This window comes from Anastrepha ludens, chromosome 3 (assembly GCF_028408465.1).
Source record: "Anastrepha ludens isolate Willacy chromosome 3, idAnaLude1.1, whole genome shotgun sequence".
Lineage (NCBI taxonomy): Eukaryota > Metazoa > Arthropoda > Insecta > Diptera > Tephritidae > Anastrepha > Anastrepha ludens.
The window spans coordinates 124,225,071-124,250,075 of NC_071499.1; the positions used below are offsets into that span (position 1 = coordinate 124,225,071).

General features: G+C 35.3%; 1 protein-coding gene across 1 annotated transcript in view; it reads left to right on the plus strand.

Moving 5' to 3' along the window:
* The first annotated feature begins 782 nt into the window (after positions 1-782).
* The window catches only part of LOC128859003 (uncharacterized protein CG3556), a 64,183-nt gene continuing 39,960 nt past the window's right edge, over positions 783-25,005 (plus strand). Inside the window, exon 1 of the mRNA XM_054095657.1 lies at positions 783-2,018. The gene's annotated coding sequence lies outside the window, so the exon portion shown is untranslated. The remainder of the gene's footprint in view (positions 2,019-25,005) is intronic.

The window sequence follows — 25,005 nt, forward strand, 5'->3', positions numbered from 1 at the left end:
AGAATATAAAATTTCAAAACCAAAATCTAAAAAATTTTTAATTTTAAAAGGAATTAAATTTTAAATTTTAAAATATATTTTAAATTTTATATCTTCAGAACACGCAGCCAAAGGAACGAATGAGAAGCAAGGTGTAGAAGAGGAAAAAGTATTTTCTTTAACATTTTTTATTTTATGTTTTATATTTTAAATTTTATATTTTAACTTTTGAAACATATTTAAATTTTTTATTTAATTATATTTTATTTAACATTTTTTATTTTACGTGTCATACTTTAAATTTTATATTTTAAATTTTAAATTTAAATTATAAATTTAAAATATAAAATTTAAAATACAAAATATCAAACATGAAACATGAAATAAAAAATGTAATTAAAATACCTTATCCTCTTTTACACCCTGTTTCTCTTTCGTCGTTGCTTCGACTCCGTGTGCCAAACCTACGCTCTTGCTCAAGCGAAGGCGCTTGCTTCGATATCTAATTCTGCGCCACTAAAGCACCCTTCGCCAGAATAAATACAAGGTGACGCATATCCTGTTAATATACTTTTTCATGGACATCCTGTCCATGGTGACACCTGCTCAACATTAGTTGTTGGTTGTGAACTATACTAGGGACAGGTTCGTCCTTCAACAAGGACCAATTGTCAAGATAACGTTACTGACAGTCGTTTAGCTGTATTACAATCCACAAAATTGGCATTCCACGTACCACCTCAATTCCTTCCAATGCCAATGCGTTCAACCGAAAGCCAAATGTCAGATGAGTCAGATGAAATTTCACAGCGACCGCAAGTGCATTCATTCATTATTGTGGCCAGAGGAGACAGTAAAAATATTTGCGAAAGGACAATAGAATGAAGGAATAATTTGTGGTGAACAAAGCAACGAGCAGCTGTGCGATATTAGAAACGAAAAAAATACAGATTTCGACTATAACAACAGTAGTCGAGCAAAGCATGCAATATTGGCTAGGGGAGCTATCCAAAGTGGGAGTAATCCACTGAAGGCGCCGACGACACAAATTGCAAGGCAAATCCAAGCGCTGCTTTAACTAAACAATTGTTGTTGTGAGATTGACTGACAGGCTGACTGGTGTTTGGCATCAGCAGAAAATACCAGAAGCAGCGTGAAAACAAAACGCACGCAGCTATCATCAGAAGTCAATAGCCAGCGTAGACAAAAAGTAACAAAAAAGTCCAAACAGCAACGGAGCAGCAGTAGGAACAGTAAAATTGTAGCATACATTCAGCTGCTGTCAAGCAGGAAGCTTTGCTAATTAATGCGAGAAAAGTGAAACTTGCGAAATTTGCGCAAGTAGTGAGAAATTATTTAAAATTTTTTTTTTTTTTTTAATTTGCGCAAAAATTAAAAAAAAATTACTTCGAACTTATATAAAAACTGTTGTTGTGACAACGCTAGGCGGCATGTCATAAGCCAAAGAGCAACTGAAAGGCGTAACTGCAACAACAATAACAGCGGCAAGCGTTTGAAGCACAGCAGCTGCGTCAACAGCAACCACTGCAGCAACAAAAACAGCAAACAACTCGATTACATAAATATTAATTAGCATAAAAGGGGATATCAGGGCGTTCGAAGTCAACGCAAATGAGCACACATAAACAAGCAAACACACCCAAATGTACTGAAACGAGAAGTGATTCGCAGTGACCATGCGGACAAATTGATTGCACAACAACAAGAAAACTGGCAAATAAAAGTAAAATAAAATAAAATCGTAATAAAAATGGAAGTTTAAAATAGCGATTGTGCGAAAAGAATATGAAAATTATTATTAAATAATAAAAAAACAATTTCAAAAAAATCCGCAATATTTTACAAAAATTTATTAAAATATTTATAAAAAATATTTTACAAAATATAAATTATTCAATAATAATTCAACTATATAATAACAACAATTTCGGCAATTCGTTAGCTTTTAAAAACACAAAACAGAGCGGTATTTGAACAGAAAATATTACAACAACCAAAGCCTAACCAGAAGCTTTCAGGTAAGTTAAGAATAATAAAAATCAGTAGATTAATATTATGCACAGAAAATGATTGGCTTAAGCCAAAAAGCCATATCAACCCCTAAAAGCACACTAGAAAAATTTCAAGAACTCTAGATTGGTAAAAGGAAGCATATTCAAAACACGTGCTGAGTTTAAAAAGGATCTTTTAGTAGGATTTTGAAATCCGGCACAGCTAAATGAAATTACAAAAAATTCTGTAGAAAATTTTAAAAGTTGCAATAAAAATTCAATTCAATTTTGAAACTTCCAAGTACTGACACCCTATGATGCTCCACGAGGAGTTAAAGGAAAACATATTTAATCCTGTCATAAATTCTATTGCAAGTTCAGTTCGTTATAGGTATGAAATCATAGTACTTTTTTAATGAAGTTAGTTTTATTTAATCATGTAAATATTTAAAAAAAAAATTTTCATTTTCATTCAAAATGGTCACCATTTGCTTTTACACAAGCCTTCAAACTATTAAGCCATTCAGCTATTCCACGGGTATTGACTTCGCTGCTCGAACCAAAGATTGGTTGATACTCTCCAAATTTCTGTGAGGTCTTCGACGGGACATTTTCTCCGATTCTAACCAAAAACTGCAGTCCAATGGATTCAGGTCTGGACTTCCAGGCAGGCAATCTTCTGCGGCTATGAACCCAGGATTATCGCCACGCCTTCTAAAACATCCTCCTGATACATTTTTGCCCCTGTCTTAACCCCTTTGAACATTTGAACCCTTGGAACAACATTTATTACGTCTTTAGAAATTTTTGCATAGAATTTGTCGTTTTACTTATTAAAAACTTCTTCAACATTGAACATTTTCTCACCTGTGAAAAGAATTTTTTCAAAGCCGTTGACCGCGTGCCATCGAAGAAGCTGCTTGCCTCTGTCGAGTCTAATTTTCTTTAAGCGCATTGTCAAAAGTTTACCACTTGAGCGACGGAGGGCTTTCATGTGGAGGTCATCTCCAGTTAGTCTTGACATGGATCTGGTCGATATAAGTATTAATTTTCCTTGACATGATTTTCTGCATTCTAGGGGGATTTCTACGAATTCTTTCTCGAGTGGCTTTTATGGCTACACAGGCTCGAACCACACGAGGACCACCAATTCTTTCTTCAGACGTTTGGAAAAAACATCGATCGTGCGGTAAACAAACATGACTGAGCCACGGTCTTGCATACTTCTAGGCATATCGACAAGCAATTTGTGCTATCCTTCTTCTTCTTCTTCTTCTTGTTCTTCTTCTTATTGGTTGGCGCAGTCGAATTTAACCAAATTCAGTAAAGCGCGCCAGTCTGGCAGTCAATAGGCGCCAATTGGAATAAGAAACCTACTCTTTTTCTCTCTAAATTCTCTAAGCGCCGTAGCATTGACTCGACTTATAAAGTTTTTATATGCCGCCCTACAGCTCGTCGTTCCTTTGTCCTCGGTTTTAGCCCGTGTGTAACGATCTTTCAAGCTGAGGCTAAATCTTTCTTGCCGGCTTTTTGACCTCTACATTTTTTATTTATTTTTAATTTTGTTCAGCTGAGGATGCGGGCTCATCATTATGTTCATTATTTGCATTGCTTTCAACATTTGGGAGAGGGCAGAAGTAATTCCAATATGCCTTATGAAGGTTGGCCTGCTGCCCTTGTTAGTCTTACCAAAAACTCAACCAGTCTTCAACTCTGTTTGCAGCTGTACAACTTTTTGGAACAATTTTTTGTAGCATTTTGAGCTCTTCATGTTGTTGTCCTCTTTTTTTATAAACTGTCTTCTCCCTTCCACTTTCCCTCTTAATTAGGCTCGCTGAAATTCTACGCTTTCTTCAACGGTGGTACAAAGAGATAATCGGAATCAGCAGAGTCTTTCTCTCAAATACTCTAAGATACTCCTCATCGGATATTGTCGTCGTCCAAGCTTCTGCACCTTACGATAGGACGGGCATGGTGACAGCCTTATAAAATATTAGTTTTGTTCGTCGCGAGAGGACTTCACTACTCCATTTCCTATTTAGTCCGAAGTAGCACTTGTTGGAGAAATTGCCGTTGAATCTCAAGGTTGACATTTTTATCGATGTTAAATCAGGTTCCTAGGCAAACGAAGTCTCTTAAAATTTCAAAGTCATAACAGTCAACAGTGACATGAGCGCTGATAGTCGAGTGCGCCGGCAGCCAAAGAACCGGTCTTATGGTCTGATGACCCAAAAAATACTCGCAAACCGTTAGAAATGATAGGGCACATTTTTTGTCGTAGTAATATTAGAAAAACATTTCCCATGAATCGTGGAAAAATGAGGTGGAGATACTTGGCCGGGTATAAATTGGGCTAATTCCAATACCGTAGAACCGACTGCCGTGCGACGATAATTAAGTATCATCAGTTTCGATGTAGCTTTGTGAGTCTTCAGAATTTGCCCTGCGTACTATAAGCGAGCTTCCGTAAGCAGGATAAACTCTGAAGTATCTGAAGTTACAGCAGAACTGATGATGCCTTTCCATGTGGTCTTACTCTGAGTGGTACATCATTACTTAAGGGTCTTGACGGCAACTAGCGAGGACTGTCTAGTAGAAAGACATTTTTTACTGAGTTTACGAAAGGCGTGGATACAAAGGCAGTGCAAGCAGTTTATGAATGCTTTCTTGAGAGGATATGAAAACAATATTAAATTATGTTAAAAGAGCCTCCTTACGCCGTAAGAAGGTATACGCTGGCTCAAAGCACGGGAGCTTTCGCTCTCTTCTTCCTTTGTCAACTGAGACTCTCATACAATGGAAGGAAATTAAAATATTAAATTAAGTGAAATACGTTTACAGAGGCTCCGGAATTTAAGCAGAAATTGTATACGCCGGCTCGAAACACGGGAGCCGTCGCTCTCTTCTCCTTCTGTGAACTGAGTCTCTCATACAATGAAAGGAAATAAAGGAATATTAAATGAGGAATATTAAATTAAGTGAAAGAGGTTTACAGAGACTCTTTATTTATGCAGAGATGGCGTATGCCGACTCAAGACACGGAAGCCTCCGCTATCACTTCAGGAAACTGAGTCTCTCCCAGCCAAATGTCTGATACTTTTGTGCACTGCAAACCGAAATTTCGCGTCCTTTTCTCTGTGAATCTTTCGCGCTTATTGGACGAAAATTAACCCACCCACCTGGTGTAAACTTTAAACAAGCCAAATCTTAGATCATCAACTCATCTGGGTATTTTTTTTTTTTGGAGGAGAGGATAAAAATGTCAAACACATTCAATTCGTACCGTCACACCAATGAATAATGGGGCAGGTTCCCACTAAAACAAACGTTCAATCTACGGCTGACTTCCACCCGGGACTACATGTTTGCATTACATCGAGGTGGAGCCGAGATTGAGTCTACTGACCACAATAGGAGCATGCTCACAGGCCTTCTGCGTGGGACATATGGAGATAATACGTCGAAGATAGTCTCTAATTCATTCCACTGTAGGTGGTATTAAAGGGACACCGAAAGTGCGGTAATGTCATTACTAATACCATCTTGTCCCTGTATGATTTAGTCGTGAGTGATGTAACTCGCAGTCGTCTGTGATTGTCGTCAGTTCGTCTCTATTCGACCTCCATTGGAACTCTAAGCTTCTAAATGAATACAGGCCCAGGCGTATCATAGCTATGAGCCTCTACCTATTGCTGTTGAAACCGCTCACCTCTTCGCCTTTGTTCATCGAGCTCACTCAGCGACCGTATCACCAGCTTAGCAAAGTTACATGCCGCATCCCACTAGTTTTTTGAGCTGCAGATGACGTTCATTAGGTCAGACACACTCGGTTGTATGCCACTCCTCGCGGCATGTGGAATAGAACGTGGTACCCGTCTTCAAGCTCAAGCTGGTTCCAAGTCTTCATATGGGGAAGCTACCAGCCTAAATCTATGTAGATAATGCTGAAAGCATCCATGTCTAATCAGTTACTTTGTTTCGTAAAAGTCAACCTCTCCAAATCTACGTTGCAACCATGTCTCGACGTTCAGGATGAGCTCGTGATTCCAGCGACCAATGGGGGATGAGTCCCATCTTCCTGGTCTGTCAGAAAGTTGATGTAATGCGCGTGCACGTAAGTCCATAGCTCAGGTTAAACTATGTCGGTAGACATAATATCTTGATGTTAACATGGGTCACGGGACACGTGGGTATCGCGGGTAACGAGATCTCGGACTCTTTAGCCAGAATGGGTTCTGAGGCCAACTCCCTTACCTCGGAGCCCGTTCTGGCATTCCCTTCTGCAGCCATCAAAGCCACGGTTAGCAAACGGGTTACTCTAACCCACATACGAGATTGGCAGGCTGAGAAAAGCTGCAGATGGTCAAAACTGATGTTACCTGTTATGTCTGACCGACTGTCGCAGTCCCTCCTGTCACTAAGCAGAGGAGACTGTAGGCAGCTGGTTGAACTGTTGACGGCCGACTTTCTAGGGTCACCGACTAGTGCACTCTACCCGGCATGTGGAGGAGGATGAGACGGCGGACCAATTTCTGCGCTTCTGCCCGGCCTTCGCTCGATTCACGCTTGAGGTCTTTGGTACTGATGTGTTAAAAAGCGATCAACTTGTCTCCTTGGCACCCCAAGATCTACTCAGATTTCTTCGGAGGTCGAGTAGATTTAAAGAAAATTAAAAAGGGAACCCGAATGCAGTACAATGGACTTAATTGTCCATAGGAATTTTCCCGGCAATAACACAGATTACGTCTTCGAATACTGGGCTCATCTAGGTATTCTCTATCAAGCTCGTCTTATGCACTTATACATTAGGTGAGTTGGAACCACCGGCAGTAATATAACATAAAGGAAGTCTCTCTTCTCATAGCAGAGCTGCAAGTGGCTACTCTTTGCCAGCCCATCATCAGCACATCCCACCAGCTCTCAGTGCGTGCCCTCCCGTCATAGCGGAAAATTATTGTGCGTACTTCCCCTCTGAGGTTTCTATGCCCATCCCTACACATCGTTACGGTTAACTAATAGCGCAGGGTGCAAGGATATTAACCCCATAATTCTTTTTTAAATAAAATCACTTTTTTTTATATAAAAACTTATTAAGTATTTAAGTTTCTCTATGAAAATAAATGAAATTCACAAACTTTTTGGGTTTTATTTTAATTTTAATTAAAAGGCATTCAAAATTTCACATGACTAATTAAGGGGTTCTATCCTTTTTTGCTGAAATGTTTACATATGTCTGTTTGTATGTAAATTCAAAATATCTATGCCTCACTTTAAAATGCTCTAGGGCAGAGTATTGCCAAGTAGCAGAAATTGTCATGGAGTGAGTGACAAAATATGGATAAAGTTTTAATGAAATAATGCGGCGTAAAGTGAAGGCGGTTAAAATAATCTGTCTAACATATGGTGAACTACTAAGCTGTTCTGGTAGCCCAGTAGGAAAAAGTGGCTGCATATATGAAGGCAAATTTAGTAAGCTTCTAAAAAGGGTTTGTGTTGGAAGAGCTGCTATTGATAAATGACAATGTAAATAAATAAAAGAAAAATATAAATAATTTTTCGCTATGCTTCCTTCTGTTTCCTCTTTAGAATTTTCCCTCTAAGCTAATATTTCTCTCTCGCTAAGCTCTCAAAAACAACCAACCGCGAATTTCACACCAGACCCACTTTAACTCGTACAACATTTCTTTGCACTTCATGTAATTATTTGATCGCTGTTCTTTTTGGTTGTGTGTGTGTGCATATATGTATGCACGTCCTTAGCATAAACTACGGCTCGCCGTCACTTGAACGTCCGTTTGCGGGTCATGACCAATGCACAAACACAAAAGCCGTACACAGACAAGTGCTCATCACACACGCATACTTTTATACATTTGCGCACTCACACACACACACACACATGGACTGAATCGGTTAGTCAGCAGCTCAAAGCAACATTTACTCATTCTTCGAACTAAATTTGTCGTCTAAACATAAAATTAGTCCTTTGGGCGTGAATTTTTAAATGATTCCTTTGTTTTTGTTTTTGTTGATGTGGTTGCGGTTGTTGTTGCTGCTTTTGTTTATTGAAAGTTTGTACAGAATTTGTTTTAAGCTGACTCTAGGGTGTAATTTTGGTCGGATTTTGAAAATTAGGCATATTTTGTGGGATTTAGAAAAATAATTTTTTGGTATACCTATTAACCAATTTTTTGTTTTTGAAGTAATATTTATTACTCATATTTCGTATTTGCATATTACATTTTAATTTTACCTTTTTAATTTCACTTTTTTAATTAAATTACAAATTACTCATTTATTCATAAAAATAGGGAAAGAAAATAAATAAATGATAAACAAAAAAAAAAGAAACAAAAAACATTAATAAACATATATTTAATACAGATATTTTTCGAATATCAAAAAATTGTTTCTATTAATTTTTATTTTTATTAAAAAAAATTTGTATTATTCTTTTTTATTAAAAATATTTACATGTAACGTAACAAACAAAATCAAAAAAGTTTCAACTCTACTTTATTTAAAGAAAATTCAGATGAAATATAAAATTTTTAAATTTATTTATATGTAATTTTATTAAAAATATATGTATGTAATTTAAAAATCAAAATTTTCCAAGTATAATTTATTTAAAGGAAATTGAGATGATTAAAATTGTTAAAATATTTTTAAAGTTTCCCCCATCAAAATACGTACGAATGTATTGAATACTGTACTATTCTTGGTAAAAGAAAATTATAAAACTATTTTTATTAAAAAAAATATTAAAAAATTATTTTTATTATAAAAATATTTTCTTAAAAAAAAATTATAAAATAATTTTCATTACAATTTTTTTAAAATTACCATGTTTTCATAAAAAATTTTTTTTATTTTTTTTTTATTAAAAATATTTTCATACACTTTATATTAACAAAAAAAATTAACTATTACAACTTTACTTTATTTAAAGAAAATTCAGATAAAATATTTTTCAAGTATTTTATTAAAAATGTATAGGTTTAATGATTAAAATTGTTAAAATATTTCTAAAGTTTTCCCAATCAAAATAAATACAAGTGTATTGAACAATGTACTATTCTTGGTAAACAAAATTATAAAATTATTTTCATTAAAAAAATTATAAAATTATTTTCATTAAAAATTTTTTTTTAATTTTTTTTATTAAAAATGTTTACATGTAATAAACTTTCCAATTATACCTAAAGAAAATTGCGATGTTTAAAATTGTTAAACTATTTTTAAAGTTTTCCTAATCAAAAGACATATATTGAACACTGTACTATTCTTGGTTAAAAAAACAATATTATAAAATTCTGTTCATCAAAAATTTTTTTAACAAAAAAGATCTAAAAAATGTCCAAACTTTTTTAAAGAAAATCCAAAAAGTACAAATTTATTTTCATTAAAAAATTAAAAAAAAAGTTTTTATTAAAAATATATGCATGGATTTAAAAACAAAAACATTATAGTTTTTCATTTATTTTAGCAAAAAATAATTTTAAAATTCTCCAACTTTACTCTATTTAAAAAACCTCTGATGATCAAGAAAAATTCTCAGTTTACAAAAAAAATATTATTACAATTAAAAAATTACATTTTTTCTGTGAAGTAAAAATATTTTTTATTATTTGTTTTTTATTTTTGTTTAAAATTGTTTATACTCGCCATTAAAAAGGCTCCTTAAATTACATGTAATTGAAAAACAACAACAAAAAAACAATATAAAAATGTTCCAACTCTACTTTGTTTTATTTTTTTCATTCTTGTTCAAAATAAAATTTTTTTTATAATTTATTTTTGTTTTAAAAATGCTTTTCAAGCTGCTTGTAATTTAGTAATCTAAGCTACTCTTAATATTTATCTCTGCTGAGTTTTTGTTTATTTATTCAAATTTTATATAAAACAAATTTATTAAAGTCTTCATAAACTAAAAAGCTTTATTTTCATGTTTTAACATTTTTTTTCTATTCTTGTCACCTTGTCAGCCAACTTAACAGTGCATAAATACCGCAATGAGTGTCATCCCTTTTCTTGTATAGTTTTCGTCATTTATTATCCTTAAACACACACACACACGCACGAATTCACATGCACACATTTTTCGTGCATTCTTAATTATGTAATCAGCTGTTTTTGACCTTCGACGCCAGGCTAACGACTTGCAAGAGTGTGGACAAAAGTACTTATGCACGTATGGATGTGTGTATGTGTATTTGTATGTGTATTGTAAGTGGAGTGCAAGCAAACAAAAACAAGACTCAAGAGTACTAAAAAGAATGACTGCAACAACAGCTGCGCAAAATATAGTATAACGACAGAGAACCCAAACTAACGCAAGGAAGCCCAAAATATAGCTGTGTTTGAATGTGGGGAATATTAACCAACTGTATCAGAGTGAGAAAGAATATGGTGAGGGGGCAGCATGAGAAGTATGGTGTGCGCAAATAGGGTATAGGAATGAGGGGAGGTGAGGAAGAGACCGAACGCCAACCATAACATCACGGAGACACTACCCTCAGTTAACAACAATGGCAAAGATAAGTTATAGTTGTTGATTTGTTGTGTAAGATGGTGGAGGAATTTTCGAATACAAAAAAAAAACGACAACAACTATTTACACACGTTAAGTGCAGTAAGACGCCCATTTTGTCGTAATTTGTTATTTCTGCCTTTTTTTTGCCTTTTGTGCATAGCGCATTTGCATATATCGGAATTATTGTCATTGCACTGCCTTGAGCCAGTTTGACTTTACCGGTTTGATGATTTTTGTTTTTTGTATTTTTGGTTAGTTGTTGAATTTTGTAGTATAGTAGACCCTCAATTGAAAGAACGATAAATTCCGAAGTAGGACGATTTGGGGTAAAGTCACTCAAATCGTGTAAAACCAGAGAGCGTTAGATATATTTAGTTATACAAATTGCTGCCGGCATTCAAGCAACACAAATTTAATAAAAGCCTGCTTAAAAACTTTTGCAGTTATTGTTTTCGATTGAAACTTGATTTCTCCTGCTATATATTATATGCAAAATGTGTCTTCAAGTTAGGAACAAATATGGAGAAATACTTGAAATAAACCAGATATAAATAGTAGATGATCGCAATAATGCTGAAGTGAGTTACACTTTTTATTTCGAATTTTTTTCGCATTGCACTCTCGCAACTGTCTCACTCGAATTCTTTATTTTAATCAGTTTGTTGCTAAACTGAGAGCCTATAAACCGCGTGGGCGCTCTCTAAGCTCAATAGAGAAACATCAGGTACTCAATTGACGTTTCTACGGTGGTCACTCAATTTACTTTGAAAAAAAATCTATTCGCGAAGTTCATAGAGCGAAGTGTTGAAGAAAACGCCGAAATGTCGATTCATTGTCGTTCTTCTTCCTCTACGTAAAAAATTTTACGTAAGAATCTTGACTTTAATGCTCCTCAAAATACAGCTCTTGGAAGAGTTGAAGCCAAATGACCATCTTTTGAATCGCATTTTTGCTGATTAGGCTCATTTAGATTTCCTATTCAGATTTAGTAGTCAAAAATTGGACTGATCGAATGAACCATGTAATTCGTAGCCGGGATATTCAAAAAATAATTGCCATGAAATTATCTACCAGATTATAATGATAAAAATGCATGCCAACAATATTCCCCTTTGTATTATCATTTCAATTCTTAGGCATGTAAATGGTACATTTTTTTTAAAGCCTTTTATTCTTTATTTCCTGATTTTCAAAATTATATTTTAATATAATTATATTTCAATAGGAGTTTTGTTTAGCTAATTTTTATCATCATTATTTTTTTAAGAAGTTTTTTTTGACATTTTGTCGGGAAATATTTTCAGCAAATTTTTATCATCATCTAAATTTTTGTCCTACGAATTTTTTCACATTTTGTCCGGAAATATTTTTAGAAAGTTTTTATTGTCATCTAAGTTTTTTTAAGAATTGTTTTTAATTTTGTTCGCAAATATTTTTAACAAATTTTTATTATTATCTAAATTTTTTTTTTAAATTTTTTATATTTTTTCCACAAATATTTTTAGCAAATATCCTAAACTTCGAAAGAATTTTCTTAAGAACTTTTTTCACATTTTCTTCCAAATATTTTTTATCGTTTTTTTGTTATCTTACAAATTTTTCCTTAACATTTTTTTCATATTTTCTGAAAACGCGCTAGTTTTCGTAGTCTTCTAAAGTAAACACGACTAAAGAAAATATATATAATAGGACTATGAATAAGTTCGTTACGGTTTTACAACAGATGGCGTAACTTGATTATTATTCCATCGATCCACATTTCCAAACATTCATTGGAGAGCTACTGTCGTAAGGCACAAACGTCAGTATAAGTTTTTTATTTGAAGCGTAAACAACAATATTTTTACCACACTTGAAAATGTCGAATTTCGTGCCAAATAATGTGTTTTTGCGGGGAATTCTTCTTCATTATTTTAATATGAAGAAAAAAGCAGCCGAAAGTCATCGTATCTTGGTGGAAGTTTATGGTGAGCATGCTCTATCTGAGCGAACGTGCCAGAAGTGGTTTGCACGCTTTAAAAGTGGTGATTTTGGCTTGGAAGACGAAGAACGCGAGGGTGCGTCGCCAAAGTTCATGGATACCGAATTGGAGGAATTGCTCGATCAAGATCCGGCTCAAACGCAAGAAGAGGTTGCAAAAACTTTGGGAGTTGATCAATCAACCATTTCCAAACGTTTAAAAGCCATGGGAATGATCCGAAAGGTAGGCCATTGGGTGCCGTATGAATTGAAGCCAAGAGACGTTGAACGCCGTTTTATGGCATGCGAACAACTGCTTCAACGGCACAAAAGAAAGGGTTTTTTGCATCGAATTGTGACTGGCGATGAAAAGTGGGTCCATTACGACAATCCAAAACGTCGGGCAACGTATGGATACCCTGGCCATGCTTCAACATCGACGTCGGCGCAGAATATTCATGGCCTGAAGGTTATGCTGTGTATCTGGTGGGACCAGCTGGGTGTTGTGTATTATGAGCTACTGAAACCGAATGAAACGATTACGGGGGATGTCTACCGACGACAATTGATGCGTTTGAGCCGAGCACTGCGAGAAAAACGGCCGCAATACGCCGATAGACACGACAAAGTTATTTTGCAACATGACAATGCTCGGCCACATGTTGCACAAGTGGTCAAAACATACTTAGAAACGCTCAAATGGGATGTCCTACCCCACCCGCTGTATAGTCCAGACCTTGCGCCATCCGATTACTATCTCTTCCGATCGATGCAACATGGCCTGGCTGACCAGCACTTCCGTAATTACGATGAAGTCAAAAAATGGATCGATTCGTGGATTGCGGCAAAACCGACCGAATTTTTCACAAAGGGAATCCGTGAATTGCCAGAAAGATGGGAAAAAGTAGTAGTAAGCGATGGACAATATTTTGAATATTAAATTTGTAACCATTTTACGTCAATAAAGTTTCAAATTTCGAAAAAAAACCGCACGAACTTATTCATAGTCCTATTATTTTTTATAATTATTATTTTTCGAATATACTTTTCGCGAGATGAGTATTTTTAAATATTTTTTAAATATTATTATTTTAAAAATATTGTTTATTTATTTATTTTGCATATTTTTTAAATATATTTATTTTAATATTTTTTTAATTTATTTGATTTCGATTTTTTTTTACTTTTTACCAAATTTTTTTTAATGTAAATTCTTTCCACCAAAATTTTTTTAATTTATTCGATTTCAATTTTTGTTTTACTTTTTACGATTTTTTTTATATTTAATTTTTCCACCAAAGAGCGAGAATTATGTACATATTTGCGAAATAAGTATTTTAACAGTGTAAGGTTATATTACCTTTATATATCCGTAAAAAGGAAACGCACGTGTAAATGCTACGGTTGCTTTATTTCAACTAACTATACATATGAAAACTAAGAATAACGATTGAACAAAATGTACTTACAAATCATGGCTTGCTATGATTCTTACAATCATTGTTTGCTATGATTCTTATAATCATGGGTTGATATGATTCTTACAATCATGGGTTGCTATGATTCCTACAATTCTTCCTCTCAACCCAGTTATTTTATAAATTACATTTTTCAAAATTTTCCGTATTTTAATATTTTCATTACGACAAAACTGTAATAATAATATTGCTACTTTTGAGTACATTTTAATTACATTGTAAGCTTTAGCAATTTACATCCATTGTTATGTTTCAATTTCTTTAAAAGTTTAGTCATTATATCTGCTGCATTTGCATCAGAATTTACAAAATGTACCTCGATTGCGCCCTTTTCAAACAACTCACGGACGTAATGAATTCTTAAATCTATGTGTTTACTGCGCTTGTGCACCATCGGGTTCTTCAGCAAAAATTGTGCACTTTGATTATCGCAATACATGTTCGTAGGTTCATTTACGTATCCGTCATACCCCATTTCACGCAACAACGCTCGAAGAAAAACAACATCTTTTGCGCCTTGACATAGAGCTAGAGGGCAACGAAAGACTGCTTTTTTGATTCCCAAGAAACCAGACCATCAGATATGAATACTACGTAACCGCTGTATGATTTGCGATCAGATACGTCACCAGCCCAGTCGGAATCTGTGTAGCACACCAAATTTTCGCCTGTAGATGAATAAGTAATTTTCCCTGCTGAACTCTGCTTCAAATATCGTAACACGTGCTTCGCGGCTTTAAAATGTACTTCATGTGGATGATTATTAAATTGTGATCATTTAGATACAACATGGGCGATATCTGGCCTAGATATTACCGCCAGGTACATCAACCCTCCGATTAAACTTTGGTATCGCATCGCGTCAATATCGTTACACTGCTTCTCACACTTCTTGAGTACCGTGCCATCAACCCAAGGTGTAATTGCCGACTTGCATGAGTCCATTCCCCATGTTTTAAGTAGTTGATTCACATAATGTTCTTGATGAATTGATATTGTGCCAGTAGATGCATCTCTCTCTATTTCCATACCTAAATAAAACGATACCGGCCCTTTATCTACAGCTTCAACAAACTCATTTAGCTGCTTTAAAATAATTTTTGGTCTTCCTCGACCTCTTTTTCGCGTAACTACCGGGTCGTTTTCTTCATCTTAAGAATACCCCTCATCATAATCATCGCCATTGTCTTCGAGTTGCTCTTCAACAACACTTTCATTCTGAATTTCACCACACTTGCCATCATCCGATTGAGATGACTCTTTTATTTCATGGTAGAAAGGTACTTCTTCACTAACGTCTTCTTGTATTAAAATTGGTTCAAAAGACGTTTCAAAAAATATACAATCACGAGCTATAACAATATTCCGCTTGTTTTGATTATAAAGTCTATAGTTTTTAGTACTTCCGGCATAGCCAACAAATTTTAGTTTAGTGCCTCTTGTATCGAATTTGCCACCCTTATATGGCCCTTTCTTTAAAGCCACCACGTCACAGCCAAAAATTTTAAAATGTGACACCGAAGGTTTCCTTTTATACCACACTTGATAAGGAGTTAAGTTTTTCAACACTTTAGTTATTGTTCTATTTCTCAAGTACACCGATGTATTAATGGCTTCTCCCCACAAATATTGAGGCAATGTCGAACTTTCGAGTAAACAACGCGCCATTTCCACTAATGTTCTGTTCGCTCTCTCAGCCACACCATTTTGTTGAGGCGAATAGCTAACTGAAGCTTGGTGAACAATACCCCTTTCACTAAAATACCGCTTAAACCTCATATTGGCAAACTCTTTACCATTATCACTTCTCACAGTTTTTATTTTTCGGCCTATCTGTGTCTCCGCAGTCACAGCAAAAGGTTTAAATGCATCAAAAGCATCAGATTTATTTTTCAAAAAATACACTGTCATATATATTAACGGGAGAAATCATCAATAAATGTAATGAAATATGACGCTCCCCCCAACGATTTAACCCGCATGGGACCACAAAGATCTGTATGAATCAAGTCCAGCACGTTTTCCGATAATACCCTACCATATGCACTGTAAGGCAAGCTAGGAATTTTGCAAACAGCACAAGTTACACACTGATAATTATGAACGCCACTTATATTCAAACCTCGTACCAGATTTTTGTTTGACAGAATTCGCAAATCGTTTATATTTACATGTCCGAATCTTTTATGCCACTTTTCCAACATTTTGTTTTCAATTAAGGCATTTACCTTTTCAACCGGTTTTCTAATTGTCATTTTAACAACAAATACACCACCGACTAACTTTGCTTTTAACATGCTTTCTCCTTCTTTTGTTTCCATTAGTGCGTAATTTTCCGAAAATTTGATTGAATGACCGTATTCTATGGCTTTGCCAATTGAGAAAAAATTTGATTTTAGTTCTGGAACATACCACACATTATGTAAAATTAAGTTCATAAATTCCGTTTTTAAGCTCACCGTACCTATTCCTTCCGCATAAATTGTTTTTCCCGTTGCAAGCACTATTTCTTGCCTTCTGGGCTCAATTGAATTGAAAAAACTTTGTTTCATACACATATGTAAACTAGCACCACTATCCAAAATCCACGTGTCACTATCATTTTTTCGCTCTTCAAACAAACAACATGCCTTTTCATTTCTTTTTTCTTTAGGCATTGACACTTTACACTGGGCACGTATATGTCCCTTTTTGCCACATTTAAAACACACAATTTTTGATCGACTTTTGGACTTGGCCAAAAACACCTTTTCATCAGGAGTTGAATATTTTTCATTTTGGCGTATTTCACTTTCCAAAATCTTTGACACCAACGCATCGAATTTCGGCAAGGTATCCCGGCTTTCAATAGCCACAACAAAACTTTCCATCTCATCAGGGAGACTACAGAGAAGCAAAATTGAGATGAAATCGTCTGGCACCACAATTCCTATTTCTCTAAGATCCTCAAAAATTGAACGAAACTCATTTACACGCGCTGCGAACTTGTCTTGCATGGAAATTTTAAAGTGTATTAACTTTTTAAATAGAGCAACCTTACGCGTGGCACTATCTGTGCAATAAATTGAATTTAGGACCCGCCACGCTTCCTTTGAAGTTGCACAACTTTTTACGTGTATTAATTCGCTAGATTTTACGCACAATGTAATTGTTGCCAAAGCTTTCTGGTCACTTTTTACCCAGAGAGCCCTTGCAATCTCTTCGTCCGGCTTTTCGCCAACCACATATTCCCACAAATCTAATGTTACTAACAGGCTTTTTACCTGTACCGACCACGTCGCGTAATTGTCCTGGGAAAGTTTTTCAATATTTGCGATTGCACTCATTTTTCCGTATCAACGCGATAACCAAAAAAAATAAACAAAATCAATTGCCCACGTGATCTGGGCCCATAACCAATGTAAGGTTATATTACCTTTATATATCCGTAAAAAGGAAACGCACGTGTAAATGCTACGGTTGCTTTATTTCAACTAACTATACATATGAATATCGGCCGCCGTAGCCGAATGGGTTTGTGCGTGATTACAATTCAAAGAGAGGTCGTTGGTTCGAATCTCGGTGAAAGCAAAATTAATAAAAACATTTTTCTAATAGCGGTCGCCCCTCGGCAGGCAATGGCAAACCTCCGAGTGTATTTCTGCCATGAAAAAGCTCCTCATAAAAATATCTGCCGTTCGGAGTCGGCTTGAAACTGTAGGTCCCTCCATTTGTGGAACAACATCAAGACGCACACCACAAATAGGAGGAGGAGCTCGGCCAAACACCTAACAGAAGTGTACGCGCCAATTATTTATTTTTTTTTTATTTTTATACATATGAAAACTAAGAATAACGATTGAACAAAATGTACATGGCCAACTATGATTCTTACAAATCATGGGTTGCTATGATTCTTATAATCATGGATTGCTATGATTCCTACAAAAATATTTTTTTAAATATATTAATTTTAAATTTTTTTGATATATTAATTTTAAATATTTTTTCATTAGTTTATTCGATTCCGAAAGATCTTGATTTTTTTACACTTTTTACCAAATTTTTTTTCTATAATTGTTTTCCACCAAACAGCGAGTGTTATCTTTTAAAATTTTCTGTGAAGAACTCTCTTTACAGTTTTCCGAAAATATTTTGCAATTTCCTTCTTCTAAAGCAAACACTGCAATAAAATATAACATTTTTTCTAAAGGTTTTTTATGAATGAGTGTTGCGAAAATATGGTAGAAATAAAATAATTTTTAATTTCTTCGATCGCAACATTTTTATATTTATTTATATTTTTTCAATTTTTTTTTTTTTTACTTTTACTCAACATTTTTCAAAGATAAATAATTTTTTTTACACAAAAAGATAATTTAGGTGCTTTCCAAATTGTTTTTAAGAGTAACCGTATTGAGACCTTTTCAGGTTTTTAAACCCATGCCCACATATACTCGTATGTATGTATTTTAAGCCCACAGACTTTTCGCACACATCTTCTTTAATGCAAATCATTTTTTTTCTTTTTTTTAAGTTTTTATTCTCATATACCTGTATAACAAAATATTTTCTAAAAATAAATTTCGATAATTTTTTATTTTGTCATTTCTGGCAAAAGAAGAAGTCGAGAAAGAAAATCGCAAGCGGGAAAAACAATAAAGTCGAGCTGCCGCCACAGTTTCATTGACTTTTGTCGCAGAAACAAAAACAGCTCAACAAAAACACAAGTAGAAGCTACAAAAGCAACAAACAAAGCAACACTGCATCCATATAACACCAACAAATCTAAAACAACACGCACGAACAACGGCAACCCTGCCAATCCAACCGAAAAATTTTATGAAAACATAAAAAAACCAAAAAAAAAAATTACTACGCTGCGTGTTTACAACTTTTAATTGTGGTTGTTGTCCCATTTCTATGTTGTTGTTGTTATTGCTGCTGGTGTTGGAACATCGATCGATATACAGCCAAAAAATGTATATTAATGTAAAAACCCCACATACACACACTCCCCCACACCCACATGCGCGCACACTCATAAAGCGACAGATAGAAACACACGAAAAAATTAGTAGCGACAACGAAGTCTGCAAAGCAATAAAAATGGGAGTGAAGCGCGCAATAGCGGAAGTGTGGGAGATCGTACGCTACGTTTTTCGGCAGTCACAGTGGTTGTTGAGAGGCAGTAATGAGCGTGAGCGGTGGCACTGGAGTGAGAGAGGTGTGCGTATTGGGTAAGCGAAGTCACTCGTTGGTGGCGTTGCTGGCAAACTATTATAGTTTCCGTTGCCCAAAACCGCTTTCCGGCACACCAACGAACTGTATGTATGTATGTGTGGGAGGAGTGACATTTGTGCGTTCAACACCATACCTACATATTACGTACCTACACTTATCGCGCATCACAACACAGTGGCATGAACGCATAGCTGTAGCTCGGCAGCGGCGGTAGTTATGAAACGAAAGACAACGGAAGCGCGACTGAAGTCAAAAACAACAACAAATAGGTACATAGATATGATAAAAAGTTAAGTGCTTGTGCGCGAGGTAGAGGGAGGGAGGTGGGTACATAGAAAGAGGGGTAGAGTTGAAGAGTGTTTGCGACTTGTGAGCGCTGCATTTGCCACAGCTGCATATTATTCACTTACACAAAGAGACGCACAGATACCTATAAACTCATGCAAGGAATTCTGACTTTTAGCAACACTCACTCGCTTCGCTTCACTTGCCATTGCCGCCACATTTTACGCCACCACATGTCATTTACTTGCCAAACCACGCCAAGTCAACGCAAACGTTTCCGTTTCGCACGCATACAAACGCTAACTCATACAATATTTGCATATTTACGCCTGAGTGTTGTAGCCAGTTTGTGTGTGTATTTGTGTGTGGTTTTTTTTACATGCCAACACATGTTAATTCATGCAAGCTCATACACACATACACACTCATATTTATGGTATGTAGAGGCGTACTCCAGCGTATGTCTGTTCGCACGCCTTTTGCTTTGCATGAGGTGGTTATTGGTTACGTATACGCCATAGCACACACTGCAAAGTAGCTGTTTATATCTACTGATGGAGTAGAATTTTTAGTGTTGCCATAAAAATGAAATACGCATACTTTTATCATAATAGACCGTGAATAGACAGATAGAAAATTTGTTTCAGCAGAATGAAGCGACGATGCGACCGAAAAGTTGAAATGTTTCGAATTCTGTCTGAACAAGCCAGAAATATGCGCGGGCGTCTCATTACCCTCAAAAACGAATCGGTGTATGTGAGAATGCAGTCGACTGTGGCCGTATTGTAAGTGAGGAAACTAATATTAGATTCACCTATCGGCTTAATCCGCTTTCTACAGAAGATATAACCAAAAAGTTTCACCTGTTTGAGGCCATTTATTACATTCCATTACTCATTTCGTCACAGTTGTACAAAAACAGAGAAAGAGGAAACGATTTTCAGTTTCCTCTGTGAGTCCTGCCTTATGGAAGTTGAGAATGTAAACCCTTGGCAAGCCACTGTTCGGGGGTCTCGAGCAACTATTTGGCTTAGACGTCAACAACCTAATAAAGTCCCTAAAAACACACAGACTGCATGTAGTCATGCTGTCAATAGCCATTAAACAAGTTGTGCCAACCAAATTGGGCGGAAGCGCTAGTTGGATTCTAGCTGAATCTCCACGTTAACCAGCCTACTCGGTTCTAGGAATACTCCTTAAGGTTCTGGTTCGTTATAGATCTGTAAGATAAAAAATTAAGTTCACAAAATTGTTTCAGTCGCGTAAAGATTTTTGCGAATCCGACCCCATTTCCGTCGTTGCCGCAGTGGTCAGGTACCGAGCGGATATGTTTTTTACTACAGGAAGCTGAAGAATATCATACCACTATCTTAAAGAGCTTGCTTGTACACGTCTCGTTGATTATCTGCAAATATATGTAACTCTAATCTTGCTCTTCAAACCTTTGTAGAGGTTTTTGCTGGTGCAAGTCGTGATTTCTAGCACCTCGGTCTGAAACAACAGAACCTTCTCGAAAGTAGAGATTGAATATGGAAAATACTTGAACAAACTGATTGCGAGGCGTGTTGCAAATGTTGTAGAGATCTCCGGATATGGAGAGGATGCGGACGCCGTGGCCGAATGGGTTGGTGCGTCACTATCATTTGGGACTGCATTGGTTCGAATCTCCGTGCATGAAGCAGTAAAATTATAGAAGAAGTTTTTTCTAATAGCTCCTCGGCAGGTAATGGTAAGCTTCCGAGTGCATTTCTGTCATTTGCCGTTCGGAATCGACTTACGACTTTGTGGAACAACATCCAAACGCACACCACAAATAGCAGAAGGAGCTCGGCCAAACACCTAACAGAAATGAAAGCGTCAATTATTTAATTATTTTAAAGTCTTCTCATAACGCAAGCGCCCCTCTATCATTGTAAATACATAAAACTAGCAAATAATAGATCCGCCTTAGAACCCTCATGCTGGGCACCTAAGATAAATAAATACAGAACTAACCCTCTAATATCACTTGATTATTCCTTAAATTGTTCAGTGGCATGATTACGATTCCTCACGATTGGACCGATTCAGAAAAGGACGGTGAAACGAGAGCTGGCGACTTCTCCGAGCAACTCCCACTAAGATAATTTCACAGATCTTCAGACCATTGTAGCGTTTCTTAAGCCGAGATCTAAGATCTGCCAGCTTCCCCGAGAAACTCGCACTAAGAGAATCTTACTGATCTTCAAACCGTTGTTGCGTTTCTTGAGTCGAGATCTAAGTAGATGACATGGTGTCAAAGCTGGTGAGATGATAAGCTCGCTCATTAAAATTTATTTTCCTTGTGCGTGGTCGAACTGCAATCAAAGCCGTTAGATCGTTAGCAAGCTACAAGAATTTTTTCCTAAAATATGAGAATTTCGACAATCCCTTCAACAGCACAGCGTCGATCGGAACTAAATCGAAGGCAAACTGGGAATGAGGAAGCAGATGAGTCTGCGCGAAAGGTGACTGAGGAAAGGCTTGTGAAATCAAGTCGGAGCATACAGATCTCATTGGATTTTCTGTTTTCGCAAGTTGAGGAGGAAGATGGAATAGCTACTAACAGTAGTTGTACGGATTTGGGCACCTACAGAGTAAGGCATTCACTTTAGTCAACATCCGATGAACAAAAAACATTGAACTTACAGAAGCTCGGCACACTAGACTAATGGTCATACGGCCGACAGGTTCGGAGCTCCACATAACAGGCCAGTTAGGAGTTGTAGAGTTGAGAAAGAGGTCGCATATCGTGTACGAATCTTCAGCTCTATGGAAAAACCCAGCGCTGCGGACCTTTGAGAAACAACTTATCCAAAGGTCTAAACGGTTTAGGCATAACCTCACTGGCTCCGCCGTCGCTCGAGACAGACTTGAGGTCTTTGGCACTGATGTGTTAAGAAGCGACCACCTTGGCCCCACAAGATCTGCTCAGATTTCTTCGGAGGTCGGGTAGATTTAAAGAAAATTAAAAGGGAATCCGAGTGCAGTACAATGGAGCTAACTGTGGCTAAAGCACTCAGCCAGGTGTCCCGACAAAAACAAAAAAACCTTACTGGAGAGGTCGATTAAATAAGGTAAAAGTTTAGATAGGCTTAAAAAATGTTAGGATTTGACTGGGTAAATCTTTCTTGGGCACCACTGAGTTGATGTTTTTTTAGAAATATCCCATCTTATCTGAACTAACTGAACAATCCTGGAGTCGCTTCACCTCAAATGGCTTTTTCGCTTCCGAAGAGGTGAGGAGTAGTTGAAGAATATCCTAAACCACTATTCATGGCACGCATTTCTTTAAATGTGTAGCAGACTTGGACTCAGCGAATAAATGAAATTTTCCAACTTTTTTAAGAAAAGGAAATGTCTTTACCACAGAGAGATGTAAAACGAGACACAAATGAGAATTCGCTCAAATGAGCTATGGTAATGGCAGTATAATCTATGTGCACCCCATAGCAGAGCAACCGCCACCTAAGCCTTACCTAACCTGACCTTCATCTTTTTAAGCTGTATATCTCGGACTGACTCCTCCAAAGCAGTTCTTCATTCATACGAAAATATGCAGCTATTTTCTTTGTGGTACCATTCATTGGCGCTCGGTTTGAAAATGTGCATATCCATATTTGCATAAGAAATTTTGTTTTGTATCTCAATAAATAAAATTAAATTTGAAATAATTTTGTTTGCATTTATTTATTCAATTTTTTTTTTTTTTCATTTTATTTTCATAGCTCAGAAATACTTGCAAACATTTCTGAAGTAAAAAAAAACAACATATGAATGAATATTTAATCCACGCGTTCACTGACTTTCGCATAAATGGTAATTTGCATGGATGTACGTACGCATAATAAATACAAAGCAAAACTTTTTTACGCATATGTGCATTTGTGTGTCTGTTTGTATGTAAGTATTTATGTGCGCACACACACACATTGTCTATTTGATGTGCATGAATATTTCCATTTGCAAACAACAGACAGAGGCACAGAACAAAAGAACAGAACTATTAAATAAACTAGAAAGCGCATGTAACTGTTAAACCGAGAGCTCTTTGACCCTCTGCCCGCCCTTAGAACCTGCACAACCCTTTGCGGTACTTGCCGCCTCAGCAGAAATTGTTTATTGTTGCACTCGCATTGCAATCACCCACACCACTACACATTTTCCATTGTTTGCCCCCTTTTGCTTGCTGTAGAGCCAGGCAATCAAGCTGTGCTTACCGCTCGCTACCCACCACGTCCACTTTCCTTCATTCGCTGCCAGAGCATCTAACAACAGAGTTTTTTATTTTTATTTGTTTTTCGTTTCTTCAATTAAAGTTTATTTACATTTTTCAACGTCTGCAAATTTTGCTTTATTTTTCTTTCTTGTTTTTCTTTTTACTTATCCTAGTTTGTGTTCAATAAATTTATGTAAATTTTTCTCATATGCCACAGTAGGTAGTTTGTGGACGGAATTTGTGTAGAATTTGCTAATGCATGTGGATTTATTTTCAACGAAAAGTGTAGAAAAAAGTATGCAAATATTAGATGAAAAAAAAAGTTGTAAGGAATAATAATCAAAATTAATTTCTTCAAAACTTTTCAGGAAAATTTTTTACTATTATATATTTTAAATGTATTATTATGAAATTCTAATAAGTTTCGAAAAATATTGTTAACTTTTCAAAAAATAAATTTTTAATATATTTTATTTTCTTTTGTTTTTTTGTAATACTTGGATTTCCCATTTTTAAATTTTATTCTACACGAAAATTATTATAATAATATTCTAAAAAGCTTCAAAACATATCGAAACTTAAAAAAACAAGCAAATATAATATTTTAAATATTTTGATCTCCTATTTTAAAATTTGTTATTGTTATTATAAAATTCTAAAAATCTTGAAAAACTATTGCAATTTTTTTCTAAAAATTATTTTATTTCTATTTTCTCAAATTTAAAATTTTTTTTTTTTATATTTGGTTTCCTAATTTTATGTTTTTTATTTTACCCGAAAATTATTTTTATTAAGTTCTAAAAAGCTTCAAAAAATATTGTAACTTTTCTGAAAGAATAAATTTTTAATATTTCTGGTTATTCTTTTTTATATATATTTTTTTTTGTTATATTTGGTTTCCTCATTTTTTCACTTTTATTCCACATAAAAATTATTGTTATAAACTTCTAAAAATTTTCGAAAAATCTTGTAACTTTAAAACAAAATTCTAATATTTTTTCCTTCGAATATTTGATTTCCCATTTTGTAATTTTTATTCTAACCGAAAATTATTATTATAAAATTCTAAAAAGTTTCGAAAAATGTTGGAATTTTTACAAAGGGTAAATTTCAAATATTTTTTTCTTTTGAACATTTTTTTTTTTAATTTTTATCCGGCTTGAAAATTAATATTATAAAAATCTAAAAATGTCTGAAAACTACTTTAGTTTTTTTTTAATTTTTTCAAAATCTACGAAATTTTTTCATTTGAAAATTTCACTCCCTATTTTTCTAGTTAAAAATTATTACAATAAA